Consider the following 12244-nt stretch of genomic DNA (forward strand, 5'->3'; position numbering starts at 1 on the left):
TGAAAGACTTTATGTTAGGTTTTTTATTTTCAGGGAGACTGCTGGCAACAGTCTCCCTGCTTCGTGGGACTTAGGGGGAAGAAGTAGGAACCAACTTCCTAAAGAGATTCATGGCTCTGCTTCTTGCTGGCAGGATATCATTAGCTCCTGAAGGGTACTGAACACTAGCTGCGGCTATGCGCTCACTCCCACAGCACACCGTCACCCCCCTAACAGAGCCAGAAGTCAGAAGACGCGTGAGTATAATACCGGAGATCTGCCAGAGAGACCTCTGGTCATCGTGGCGGCTAAAGGTACCGCACAGCGAGCGGGAACGCTGCGCGGACATGCTATCCATACACAGCGCACACCAGGGTGCAGGGCGAGGGGCGCCCTGGGCAGCATGAAAACCTACTCTGAACTGGCAAAAAGTAGTATATTATGCCGTGGCACAATCCTACACCCCCACCAGTATAAAAAATACATCATAATTTCTGAGGGGAAACGCGCAGGGGGCGGGGCTTCCTCCTCAGTCAGCCAGCACACTGCTCAGCGCCATTTTCTCCAGTACATGCTGCAGGGGAAGAAACGCTGGTCCTCCTCCACTTCTGAACCAAGTATCAGTGTAAATAAGGGGGGGGGCACAGTGTAATTGGGTGCTGTTTTGTCAATATTGGCAGTATAAAAGCGCTACAGGTCGCTGTGCACATTTTATATGCACAGGGATTTTGGTCATTTGCGCTGAGTTGTGAACTGGCAAATCTTTCTGTGTCCTACTGACAGATTTTACTGTGGGTCTGTCCACTATAAGCCCCGGAGTGTCTGTGGTGTGTTTGTGCACGTGTGTGACATGTCTGAGGCAGGGAGCTCTTCCCCTGAGGGAGCCATTTTAGGGACACAGAGTTGTAATGTGGTGGCGCTGCCGGCACACCATGAGCCTGAATGGGTGAAAGAATTACGTGATAGTGTGAATCATATCAGTAAGAGATTGGATAAGTCTGAGTCTCATGCAGAAAGCTGGAGAAAATCAGTCGAAGATGTGATTTTCTCATACGTCCTAGAGGATGCTGGGGACCACATCAAGACCATGGGTATAGACGGGATCCGCAGGAGACATGGGCACTCTTAAGACTTTTCATTGGGTGCGAACTGGCTCCTCCCTCTACGCCCCTCCTCCAGACCTCAGTTTTAGAAATGTGCCCAGGCAGACTGGATGAACTCTGAGGAGCTCTACTGAGTTTCTCTGAAAAGACTTATGTTAGGTTTTTTATTTTCAGGGAGAACTGCTGGCAACAGACTCCCTGCTTCGTGGGACTGAGGGGGCAGAAGCAGAACCAACTTCCTAAAGAGTTTCATGGCTCTGCTTCTGGCTGACAGGACACCATTAGCTCCTGAAGGGTACTGAATGCTAGCCGTGTCTAGATGCTCACTCCCACAGTACGCCGTCACCCCCCTCGCAGAGCCAGAAGTCAGAAGACAGGTGAGTATGAGAAGAATGAACTTCTATCAAGTAAGTGACGGCTGAGGTGTGGTGCGGCTGGCGGGAGTGCAGCGCGCCATTGCTGCCCACACATACAAGCACTGCAGGGTGCAGGGCGCGGGGGGGGCACCCTGGGCAGCAAAAATATACCTCAAACTGGCTAAAAGGGGGCATAAGATGCCGCTGGCACAGCCCTACCCCCGCCAGTATAAATATCATAATGTGTACTGAGTGTAATGACACGCCATTGCGGGGGCGGAGCTTCTTCCTCAGGCAGCCAGCACACTACTCAGCGCCATTTTCTCTCTCTCCTCAGGCTGCAGAGAACACGCTGGTCCTCTCCTCCACTTCTGACAAGTACAGGGTGCTATTAAGGGGGGGCACAAAGCGATTGTGGTGCATTTAATAGTGTGAATTACTGTTTAAAAGCACAATTTGGCTGTGGGCATTCTGTGTTCACAGGCATAGCATACTGGCGCTGGGATTGTGAACTGGCTGCTCCTATACTGTGTCCCTCTGACAGATTTTACTGCGGGTCTGTCCCCAAATAAGTCCCAGTGTGTCTGTGAGTGCGCTGTACACGTGTGAGGCATGTCTGAGGCAGGGAGTTCCTCCCCGGAGGAAGCCATTTTAGGGACACAGACTTGTAATGTAGTGGCGCTGCCGGCACTCCAAGAGCCTGCATGGGTAAAAGAGATATGTGACAGTATGCATCTGATTAACCGAAGATTAGATAAGTCTGAATCTAAGGCTGCATGCTGGAGAAAATCTGTGGAAGATGTGATTTTTCAGGATGCTGTTATTCCTTATGCGGGCGGCCCCTCTGGGTCACATAAGACACCATTTGCAAATGTTGTAAACACTGATACCGACACGAACTCTGATTCTTGTGTCAGCGATAGTGACTCCAGAGAGATAGATCATAAATTGGCAAAGAGTATACAAAATATGATTGTGGCTATAAGGGACGCGTTGGAGGTTACAGAAACCACTCCTGTACCTCAGGGAGAAGGCTTATTTATGTAAGGAAAAGAAATCCAAAGTCACGTTCCCTCCTTCACACGAACTAAATGCTCTTTTTGAAGGGATGTGGGTGAATCCTGATAAGAAATTTCGTATTCCCCAAAGGATTCAGATAGCTTACCCTTTCCCGGCTGAGGACAGGAAAAAATGGGAGTCACCCCCTGTGTTAGACAGTGCGCTTTCCAGGTTGACAAAGAAGGTAATTCTCCCTGCACCTGGCACGGCTTCACTTAAGGAGCCGGCAGACAGCAAAATAGAAACGACATTGAAATCCATTTATGTTACCAATGGTACACTGCTCAGGCGCACTCTTGCCTGCGCGTGGGTGAGTCGCGCTATTGAAAAATGGTCAGAAAGCGTGTCATCAGAAATTGACACGATTGATAAAGATTAGATACTCCTTAAGTTAGGGAATATCAAGGATGCTGCCGCCTACATGCTGGAAGCAATGAAGGATATTGGACTCTTGAGTTCACAAGCCGCTACCATGGCAGTATTGGCTAGGCGGGCATTGTGGATTCGTCAGTGGAATGCGGATGCAGATTCCAAAAGAAACATGGAGGCGCTCCCATATAAAGGTGAGGCCTTATTTGGCGATGGCCTAGATTCGTTAGTCTCGGCGGCTACCGCAGGTACGTTGACATTTTTGCCCTCTGCGCCTGCACCGCCAAAAAAGACCTATCACCTGCAAATGCAGTCCTTTCGGCCCAATAAATACAAAAAGACGAGAGGTTCCCCCTTCTTTGCAGGTAGGGGAAGAGGAAGGGGAAAGAAGCCCACAGCGGCTCCAGGTTCCCAGGAGCAGAAGTCTACCCCTACTTCTGCCAAATCCTCAGCATGACGCTGGAGCTCCCTTGCGGGAGGCCGCTCGGGTGGGGGCACGTCTCAAACTCTTCAGCCAAGGTTGGATTCTGTCTGGCCTGGATCCCTGGGTGTTGCAGATAGTATCCCAGGGATACAAACTGGAGTTTCAAGACGTTCCCCCATGCCGATTTTTCAAATCAACCTTGCCAGTTTCTCTGCCAGAGAGAGAAGCAGTAACAGCGGCAATCCAAAAATTATGTCAAGACCAGGTCATAGTCCTGGTACGGTTGTCACAACAAGGGTGGGGTTTTTATTCAAGCCTCTTTGTTGTTCCGAAGCCGGACGGCTCGGTCAGACCGATCCTAAACCTAAAGGATCTGAATTACTACCTGAAAAGGTTCAAGTTCAAGATGGAATCACTTCGGGCAGTGATTGCCAGTCTGGAGGAGGGGGACTACTTGGTGTCGGTGGACATAAAGGATGCTTACCTGCATGTTCCCATTTATCCTCCACACCAGGCTTATCTGAGATTCGCTGTTCAGGATTGCCATTACCAATTCCAGACGTTACCTTTTGGCCTCTCCACAGCGCCGAGGGTATTCACCAAGGTGATGGTGGAGATGATGGTCCTCCTTCGTCAGAAAGGAGTCAATATAATTCCTTATCTGGACGATCTCCTGATAAAGGTGAGATCCAGGGACCAGTTGTTACAAAACATATCACTCTCTCTGTCAATACTCCAACAACACGGGTGGATCATAAATTACCCAAAGTCACAGTTGGAACCGATGACAAGGTTGTCTTTCCTCGGGATGATTCTGGACACAGAAGTTCAGAGAGTATTTTTTGCCGTTGGAAAAGGCGGTGGAAATACAGAAAATGGTAAAACAGATACTGAAACCATCGAGTGTGTCGATCCATCAGTGCATTCGGTTGTTGGGGAAGATGGTGGCGGCCTACGAGGCCATACAGTTTGGCAGGTTCCATGCCAGAGTATTCCAGTGGGACCTGTTGGACAAGTGGTCGGGGTCACACCTACACATGCACCGAAAGATAATCCTGTCATCAAAAACCATGATTTCGCTCCTGTGATGGTTACACAGCTCTCACCTACTAGAGGGACGCTGGTTTGGGATTCAGGACTGGGTCCTGGTAACCACGGATGCAAGTCTCCGAGGCTGGAGAGCAGTCTCTCAGGGAGTAAACTTCCAAGGAAGCCTGCCTTCAAATAAACGTGCTGGAGCTAAGAGCCATTTACAACGGCTTTCAACAAGCGGTACATCTTCTTCAAGACCGTCCCGTGCAGGTACAGGCAGACAATGTAACAGCAGTCGCGTACATAAACAGTCAGGGCGGAACGAAAAGCAGAGCGGCAATGGCAGAGGCGACAAAAATCCTCCGCTGGGCAGAAAAACATCTACAAGCTCTGTCGGCAATTTTCATTCCGGGAGTAGACAACTGGGAAGCAGACTTCCTCAGCAGACACGATCTCCATCCAGGAGAGTGGGGCCTCCACCAAGAAGTCTTCGCAGAGGTGACAAGTCTCTGGGGAGTTCCTCAAGTAGACATGATGGCATCTCGTCTCAACAAGAAGCTTCAGAGATAGGAGGGCTTGGTACCCAGATCTTCAGCAGTTGCTCATAGAAGATCCTCGGCCTCTTCCTCCTCGCGAGGACCTGCTGCAGCAGGGGCCGTGCGTGTACCAAGACTTACCGCGGCTACGTTTGACGGCATGGCTGTTGAGCGCCGGATCCTAGCCAGGAAGGGTATTCCCAAGGAAGTCATCCCCACCCTTATTCAGGCCAGAAAGGGAGTAACGTCGAAACATTACCCCCGTATTTGGAGAAAATATGTGTCTTGGTGTGAATCCAAGAAAGCTCCTACGGAAGAGTTTCACTTAGGGCGTTTCCTCCATGTTTTACAGGAAGGTGTGGAGGCGGGCCTCCGCCTCCGATTGGGATCAATCAAGGTCCAGATTTTGGCCTTGTCAGTGTTCTTCCAAAAACAATTGGCCTCTCTTCCAGAGGTTCAGACCTTCGTGAAAGGGGTTCTGCATATCCAGCCTCCATTTGTGCCTCCAGTGGCACCATGAGTGGCACCATGGGATCTTAACGTGGTATTGCAGTTCCTTCAATCGGATTGGTTTGAGCCTCTACAAAAGATAGAGTTGAAGTTTCTCACTTGGAAAGTGGTGATGCTTTTGGCTTTGGCATCTACAAGACGGGTGTCTGAATTGGGGGCCTTGTCTCACAAGAGCCCTTACCTGATCTTCCATGAAGATAGGGCAGAGTTGAGAACTCTACAACATTTTCTTCCGAAGGTGGTTTCATCTTTTCACATAAACCAACCTATTGTAGTGCCAGTAGTTAGCTACACATTCACTGATTCAAAATCTCTAGATGTGGTTAGAGCTTTGAAAATCTATGTTGCTAGAACGGCTCGTATACGGAAAACAGAGGCCCTGTTTGTCCTGTATGCTCACAACAAAATTGGGTGTCCTGCTTCCAAGCAGACTATTGCACGGTGAATCAGAAATACGATTCAGCAAGCTCATACTACGGCTGGATTGCTGTTACCGACGTTGGTGAAGGCCATTTCCACTAGGAAGGTGGGCTCATCCTGGGCGGCTGCCCGGGGGGTCTCGGCATTACAACTGTGCTGAGCAGCTACTTGGTCAGGGTCAAACACATTTGCTAAGTTCTACAAGTTTGACACCTTGGCCGATGAAGACCTAAAGTTTGGTCAATTGGTGCTGAAGGGTCATCCGCACTCTCCCGCCCGCACTGGAGCTTTGGTATAAACCCCATGGTCTTGATGTGGTCCCCAGCATCCTCTAGGACGTATGAGAAAATAGGATTTTGATACCTACCGGTAAATCCTTTTCTCCTAGTCCGTAGAGGATGCTGGGCGCCCGTCCCAGTGCGTACTTTACCTGCAGTTTAGTTATTCGGGTTACACAAGTTGTGTTATCTTAGTTTCAGCATGTTGCTGCAATTGTTTCATGCCTGTTGGCATGTGTTATGTTGAATGCCATGTGTGCGGCATGGTTGAGGGTGTGAGTTGGTATGTATCTCACCACTAGTATTAAAGTAAGTCCTTTCCTCAAAATGTCCGTCTCCCTGGGCACAGTTCCTATAACTAAGGTCTGGAGGAGGGGCATAGAGGGAGGAGCCAGTTCGCACCCAATGAAAAGTCTTAAGAGTGCCCATCTATACCCTGCGGATCCCATCTATACCCATGGTCTTGATGTGGTCCCCAGCATCCTCTACGGACTAGAAGAAAAGGATTTACCAGTAGGTATCAAAATCCTGTTTTTTCCTTGTCTATTTTTAGTACTTCTGCCTTTTCATCCACAGGGGACCCCTCTGGGTCACATTAAAGATCATTTGCACATGTAGTACAAACTGATACCGACACAGACTCCGACTCCTGTGTCGACACTAGTGATTCCAAGTGAATAGATGCAAAGTTAGCAAAAAAACATTCAATACATGATTATTGCTTCGAGCCCATACAATTTGGCCGTTTCCATGCCAGAGCATTCCAGTGGGACCTGTTGGACAAGTGGTCAAGTTCCCATCTATACATGCATCAGAGGATAATCCTGTCATCCAAAGCCAGAATTTCGCTCCTGTGGTGGCTACACAGTTCTCACCTACTAGAGGGACGCAGGTTCGGGATTCAGGACTGGGTCCTAGTAACCACGGATGCAAGTCTCCGAGGGGAAAGCTTCCAAGGAAGATGGTCAAGTCAAGAAACTTTTCTTCACATAAATGTTCTGGAGTTGAGAGCCATTTACAACAGGCTTCTACAAGCGGTGCATCTTCTACAAGATCAACCCATACAGATCCAGTCGGACAATGTAACAGCAGTCGCGTACATAAACCGTCAGGGCGGAACGAAAAGCAGAGCACCAATGGCAGAGGTGACAAAGATCCTCCGGGCAGAAAGACATGCAAGAGCTCTGTCCGCAATTTTCATTCCGGGAGTGGACAACTGGGAAGCAGACTTCCTCAGCAGACACGATCTCCATCAAGAGAATGGGGCCTCCACCAAGAAGTCTTTGCAGAGGTGACAAGTCTTTGGGGAGTTCCTCAAGTAGACATGATGGCATCTTGTCTCAACAAGAAGCTTCAGAGATATTGTTCCAGGTCGAGAGACCCTCAAGCAATAGCAGTGGATGCACTAGTGACCCAGTGGGTGTTTCGGTCAGTGTATGTCTTCCCTCCACTTCCACTCATACCGAAAGTTCTCAAGATCATAAGAAGAACAAGGGTTCGAGCGATCCTCATTGTCCCAGACTGGCCAAGGAGGGCTTGGTATCCAGATCTTCAGGATTTGCTCATAGAAGATCCTCGGCCTCTTCCTCTTCGCGAGGACCTGCTGCAGAAGGGGCCGTGCGTGTATCAAGACTTACCACGGCTACGTTTGACGGCATTGGTGTTGAGCGCCGGATCCTATCCCGAAAGGGTATTCCCAAAGAAGTCATTCCCACTCTTATTCAGGCCAGGAAAGGAGTAATGTCTAGACATTACCACCATATTTGGAGAAAATATGTGTCTTGGTGTGAAGCCAGGAAGGCTCCAATGGAAGAGTTTCAGTTGGGACGTTTTCTCCGTTTTCTCCAGGCGGATGTGGATGCGGGCCTACGATTGGGTTCAATCAAGGTCCAGATTTAGGCCTTCTCTGTTTTCTTTCAGAAACAATTGGCCTCCCTTCCAGAAGTTCATACGCTCGTGAAAGGGGTTCTGCACATCCAACCTCCATTTGTGCCTCCTGTGGCACCATGGGATCTTAACGTGGTGTTGCAGTTCCTTCAATCGGAATGGTTTGAACATCTCCAGGAGATAGAGTTGAAGTTTCTCACTTGGAAAGTGGTCATGCTATTGGCCTTGGCATCCGCAAGGAGGGTGTCTGAGTTGGGGGCCTTGTCTCACAAGAGCCCTTACCTGATCTTCCATGAAGATAGGGCTGAACTAAGAAATCGTCAGCAATTTCTTCCAAAGGTGGTTTCTTCTTTCCATATAAACCAACCTACCGTGGTGCCAGTGGCTACTGACACCTTTGCGGCGTCTCTGGATGTTGTCAGAGCTTTGAAGATTTATGTTGCAAGAACAACTTGGATAAGGAAAACAGAGGCTCTGTTTTGTCCTGTATGCTCCCAACAAGATTGGATGTCCTGCTTCTAAGCAGACTATCGCACGCTGGATCAGAGGGACGATTCAGCACTCTCATTCCACGGCAGGATTGCCGTACCGAATTCGGTGAATGCCCACTCCACTAGGAAGGTGGGCTCATCCTGGGCGGCTGCCCAGGGGGTCTCGGCATTGCAACTTTGCCGAGCAGCTACTTGTTCAGGGGCAAACACGTTTGCTAAGTTCTACAAGTTTGACACCTTGGCCGATGAGGACCTCAAGTTTGGTCAATCGGTGCTGCAGGGTCATCCGCACTTTCCCGCCCGTACTGGAGCTTTGGTATAACCCCATGGTACTGAAGTGGACCCCAGCATCCTCTAGGACGTACGAGAAAACAGGATTTTAATACCTACCGGTAAATCCTTTTCTCCTAGTCCGTAGAGGATGCTGGGCACCCGGCCCAGTGCTTTCTTTACTTGCAGTAGTTATTTTGTTATAGTTTTACACAGGTGTTGTGTTATAATTATTTTCAGCATGTTGCTGATGTAAGTTATGCCCGTTGGCATGTGTTATGTTGAATGCCATGTGTGCGGCATGGTTGAAGTGTGAGCTGGTATGAATCTCACCGTTATCTTTAAAGTAAATCCTTTCTTCAAAATGTCCGTCTCCCTGGGCATCGTTTCCTATACTGGGGTCTGGAGGAGGGGCATAGAGGAGCCAGTTCACACTCTAGAAAAGTCTTGGAGTGCCCATGGCTCCTGCGGAGCCGTCTATGCCCCATGGTACTGAAGTGGACCCCAGCATCCTCTACGGACTAGGAGAAAAGGATTTACCGGTAGGTATTAAAATCCTGTTTTTTTTCTCTAAGAGTTAGTTAGGCACGGGGAGGCTACTGGCAACAGCCTCCCTGCTTCGTGGGACTTGGGGGGGAGTAGTGTCCCCCCTGCGGGGTTCGAGCCACTATCTCTCCTGACAGGACACTGAGCACCTGAGGGTGATGATCGTTAGCCGCCCCAGGTGACTGCTCACTCCCGCAGCATTCCGCCACCCCCTAACAGAGCCAGAAGATTCTGGTGGCGAGTGAGTGAAGATGGCGGCAACAGGGTGGGAGCGCAGTATTAACTGCGCTCTGGAGGCTGAGCGGTACATAGTGCGGCGCTGTGAGGGGCGCCCTGAGCCAGCGCCAATACCCTACACTGGTCACCAAGGCTGTCAGGGACCTCGGTAACGCTGATAGCACCATTCCTCAGGCCAGTATAAAGATGTGAAGAGTGGGATGCAACACCATGTTAGGGGGGCGGAGCTTCTCAGAGCGGACCCAGCAGCGTTCAGCGCCATTTTCCTGCCTGCAGATCCTGTACAGAGACACTGACAGGGAGAGCTGTCCCTACCAGCAACTCCAGCTACCCTGTGCGGTACCAGGGGGGGGGGGGGGGTGCTGAATTTACTGTGTAGTCTATTAAGGTACAGTCAGCGCCAGGTAGTTGTATTATAACTACCTAGGGAAGCGCTGTGTGTGTGCTAGCTCCAAGCTCTGTGTTTCTCTGTGGCATACTTGGGGGGAAACTGTGTCTGACATTTTCCTGTGTGGGTGTCAGTTGTCTCACATAGCCATGTCTAGGGACTCTGTGCCTTATGCTGCAGAGGACATTTCCTCTCAGGAGGAATCCATTCCATGTACACAGGAATGTAGTGTCTTGTATCAGATCCCTGTTAATGAGCCTGAGTGGTTAACCTCTATTAAGGGAATGATCTCTCAGATCTCTACTAGGGTAGCTCATACTGAGACTGAAACTCAGGTTTTAAAGAAGTCTATGGCAGTTTGGTCAGGTTCTGTTCCTATTTCTTCAAAATAGATTATGCAAGATGACACGGATACCGACTCTGACACTGCAGACGGTGATGGGGATGTGCTGAGTTGGGCGCATCCCTTGCAAAGGGGTTGCAACTCATGATTGAGGCCATTAGAGATGTGTTAAATATTACTGACACAACACCTGAGCAGGTTGAGGAGGCTTACTTCACAGACAATAAGAAAGCCTCGCTAAAGAATTAAACGCTTTATTTGAAAAATCCTGGGAAAACCCGGAGAAAAAAAATCCATATTCCCAAAAGGATTCTGGTTGCTTTTCCCTTCCCTGAAAAATGGGAACACCCACCCATAGTTGACGCATCTGTTCCCAGACAGTCGAAAAAGGTGGTTTTATCTGTCGCTGGGTCTACCGCGTTAAAAGAACCAGCTGATCGTAAGATTGACACTACGCTCAAATCCACATACACTGCTTCAGGGGTGGCGCTGAGGCCTACTATTGCCTGCACATGGATCTCTAAAGCTATAGTAAAGTGGTCAGGCACGTTACTAGAGGATTTGGATTCAATGGATAGAAGTGACATTGAATTATTTTTACGTAACATACAGGATTCTGCGGGGTTCATGGTGGAATCCATGAAGGACCTGGGTACGCTGACTGCAAGGATATCTTCCATGTCGGTCTCAGCTCGCAGGGGACTCTGGCTACGCCAATGGTCTGCAGTCGCGGAATCCAGGAGAAGTGTGGAGAACCTACCCTACACAGGTCAGACTCTATTTGGGGAAGTATTGGATGCATGGATATCCACGGCAACCGCGGGTAAGTCACCTTTTCTTCCCTCAGCTGCGCCTTCTACGAAGAAACCCTTTTCTTCACCTGCATCGCAGTCCTTTCGGACAGCAAAGACAAAAAGTCCAAGCCTCCTACCACCTTCTTTAGAGGTGGGTGGGCAAAATCCAAAAAGCCTGCATCTGCAGGCTCCCAGGACCAGAAACCTGCTTCTGGTGCCTTAAAATCCACAGCATGACGGTGGACCACATAGCCTGGAGGATGGGCTGAACTTGAAATCGCTAAACCCTTATCTAAGGGAGTTCAAATTCAAGATGGAGTCTCTGAGAGCAGTGATCTCAGGTCTGGAGGAGGGGGAGTTTCTGGTATCCCTGGATATCAAGGATGCGTATCTCCACATTCCGATTTGGCCTCCGCACCAGGCTTATCTCAGATTTGCACTGTTAGACAGTCTCTATCTGTTTCAGGCACTGCCATTTGGTCTCTCCACGGCACCAAGGGTGTTCACTAAGGTGATGGCAGAGATGATGGTTCTCCTCCGCAGACAGGGAGTGAACATAATTCCATACCTGGATGATCTGCTGATAAAGGCGTCATCCAGGGAGAAGATGTTGCAGTCCCATTGCTCTCACGACTCATCTGCTCATGGTCCATGGTTGGATCCTGAACCTTCCAAAGTCACATTTGGAGCCTACAAGGAGATTGTCTTTCCTGGGGATGATCCTCGACACGGAAGTGCAGAGGGTGTTTCTACCGGTGGAGAAAGCGTTGGTGATACAATCAATGGTTTGGGATGTCCTGAAGCCAGCCCGGGTATCGATTCATCTGTACATTCATCTTCTGGGGAAGATGGTTGCCTCTTACAAGGCTCTGCAGTTCCGAAGGTTTCATGCTCGATCCTTCCAATTGGATCTCCTAGACAAGTGGTCAGGTTCTCACCTACATATGCACCTGAGGATACGTCTGTTGCCGAAAGCAAGGATTTCACTCCTCTGGTGGCTACAAATGCCTCTCCTTCTGGAGGGCTGCAGGTTCGGGATTCAGGACTGGATCTTTCTAACCACAGATGCAAGTCTCCGAGGCTGAGGTGCAGTCCCTCAAGGGGATACCTTCCAAGGAAGGTGGTCAAGTCTGGAATCCAGTCTTCTAATAAACATTCTGGAACTAAGAGCCGTATACAACGGTCTTCTCCAAGCGACTCACCTTCTGCGAGATCGACCCAT

The sequence above is a fragment of the Pseudophryne corroboree genome, chromosome 4, assembly GCF_028390025.1.
Source record: "Pseudophryne corroboree isolate aPseCor3 chromosome 4, aPseCor3.hap2, whole genome shotgun sequence".
NCBI lineage: Eukaryota > Metazoa > Chordata > Amphibia > Anura > Myobatrachidae > Pseudophryne > Pseudophryne corroboree.